This window comes from Palaemon carinicauda, chromosome 37 (genome assembly GCF_036898095.1).
Source record: "Palaemon carinicauda isolate YSFRI2023 chromosome 37, ASM3689809v2, whole genome shotgun sequence".
NCBI classification, from domain to species: Eukaryota; Metazoa; Arthropoda; class Malacostraca; order Decapoda; family Palaemonidae; genus Palaemon; species Palaemon carinicauda.
In genome coordinates this window covers 66,382,639-66,385,138 of record NC_090761.1, presented here as the reverse complement: position 1 = coordinate 66,385,138, position 2,500 = coordinate 66,382,639, and the positions used below count along the sequence as shown (strand labels likewise).

At 28.0% G+C, this 2,500-nt stretch overlaps 1 protein-coding gene and 1 non-coding gene across 2 annotated transcripts in view; one reads left to right on the top strand and one right to left on the bottom strand.

Moving 5' to 3' along the window:
• LOC137629750 (calcitonin gene-related peptide type 1 receptor-like) overlaps nucleotides 1–2,500 on the bottom strand; it is a 703,766-nt gene that overhangs the window by 644,184 nt on the left and 57,082 nt on the right. The window lies entirely within an intron of this gene.
• Nucleotides 733–804, top strand: TRNAC-GCA (transfer RNA cysteine (anticodon GCA)). The gene has a single exon. It is a non-coding gene; the product is annotated as a tRNA-Cys (tRNA).

The window sequence follows — 2,500 nt, the reverse complement described above, 5'->3', positions numbered from 1 at the left end:
TTTACTTCTATAGTCTCCCTATTATGAATTATTATATTGCAAATAAAATGCAGAGTATTATTCTAAAATTAATCATGTTTTCTATCATATAATTTACGGATATTTAATGTCTTGTCGAAATTATGATTGAATATATAAATAAACATGATATATGTATATTTATACAAACATACGCTAGTTTGTTTGTGGTATACAACTGTGAAACAAATACAGTAAAACTAATGAGGACTTTAACAGTCTTTGTTCCTTAATCACTTGTATAGTTTTTCATTTAAATAAGGTGATCGTTGTCATTTCTCTTTATAAGAATTATAAAAGTGGTAAGACAGTAATAGTTCAGTTTACGCAAGCCAACGTCCGAACAGCTGTGGCCTTCAACCGCGAAGAAAACGGGAATATAAATAAAAACTTTACTTTAAATATATTTTCTTGAATATTGCAATCTATGTACGATACGAAACAAGTTATTTTTGCAAAGATTAATAATTTTTATTCTGTCATTTAATTTAGAATGGAATTATTACTTATTAAATATAGTCAGAACACCTTTTCGATAATGGAGTACATGTCACGAAGGGTGGGTCTCAGTGATATGAGAGAGAGAGAGAGAGAGAGAGAGAGAGAGGAGAGAGAGAGAGAGAGGAGGAGAAGAGAGAGAGAGAGAGAGAGAGAGACTGATGCCATGTTAGCGTTTACTCTCAGACTCGTGAAGTAATCCTCTGAGTTACACAAGGGGGTGTAGCTCAGTGGTAGAGCATTCGACTGCAGATCGAGAGGTCCCTGGTTCAATCCCGGGCGCCCCCCTGAGAGGAGCTTGTTTTTAAATTGTTTAATATCATATTCAGACTCGAGGATTTCAAGGATTTTACTAACTCTAGCGACCCCCTCTCAGGATATGAGAGTACATTACAAAATTATAATTTGACTTACAATAATAGTACAAGATGGCATTTACAAGTAAAACTACATTTATTCACATATCTATATAATATTGTACATATATCCGTATACTCATATATGCCATGTATAATGGGGACATAAGCCCATATGGACTAGATAAAAACTAATGATATATAACTAAAACTGTTTCATTATTATTATTTATTTTCTACTTTAAACAACTGGCTGAACTTTATACTATTTGGTCTAACTTGGTGGGAATTGAACTTAGTACGAAATACTGGCAATGTAAAACCATGTTGAACGATAGCTCCAATAATTGATTGATTGATTGATTTAAAGTTCTCAGGCATCCTGACATTAGCCCCAATAATGACTTATCTTTAGTAACAACGAAATTTAACAATTACAAAGAATTTAATACTGTATCTAACAAACACAAATAATGTAATAACATATTTAACAATTTTAATTTTTTTTATAAATTACTCAACAATTACAAAACAATTTAATAAAGTACTTAACAATTGCAAAGAATGTAAAAAGGTCGAAAACATACTTGAAATCCTAAATTAAGTTTTCTGTTTTTATCAGTATAATTTTCTGGGGATATCGAGAGAGAGAGAGAGAGAGAGAGAGAGGAGAGAGAGAGAGAGAGAGAGAGAGAGAGAGAGAGAGACTACTTTGTGTATATATTTATATTTATATTTATTTATATATATATATATATATATATATATGTGTGTATATATACATATATATATATATATATATATATATATATATATATATATATATATATATATACATATATATATGGATATATATATTATAAAATATATACATATATATATATATATATATATATATATATATATACACATATATATATGGATATATATATTATATATATATGTATATATATATAAATACATATATATTTATATATATATGTATATATATACATATATATATATATATATATATATATATATATATATATATATATATATCCAGACACTTGCACTGTATTATATATAGAAGAGGTAAGAGGGATAGAGAACAACCAACATAAAACTGGTGTAACTGAAGAGCAAAGGTTTCTTATTTCAGTGAATGTAAATTTAAAAGAAAGGCAACTCTGATATGTAACAAAATTTTAGAATTAGACAGATGGAAGTTGTATGAAATATGGAATTTACTGTGAGTGAAAAATATATATAAAACCCTAATTCACGTGAACTAAAAAGATTTTATATTATTGAATATGTACATTATGTCTTGAGCTAATAAAAAAATACTTTGCACTAGGTAAAAAAAAAAGGATTCACAATATTCTTTAAGGTTTTGAGCTAACTTTGAATACTACTTAGTTTCTTTACATAAAGTTTATATTATATAGTACAATGGACTATGAAATCTAGGTTTAGAGCCGAGGCATCCCTCAAAGGTAAAATATAAGCAACATTATTCTCGAGATATTATGTAACTTCATACAAGTTGCTCTATTCGTTGTAGAGCGCCAGAGATGACGAGTGGAACGTCTTTAGTAGAATTTTATCGTAAGTGTTTCTATGTGGATAAAAGTATGAGCAAGAAT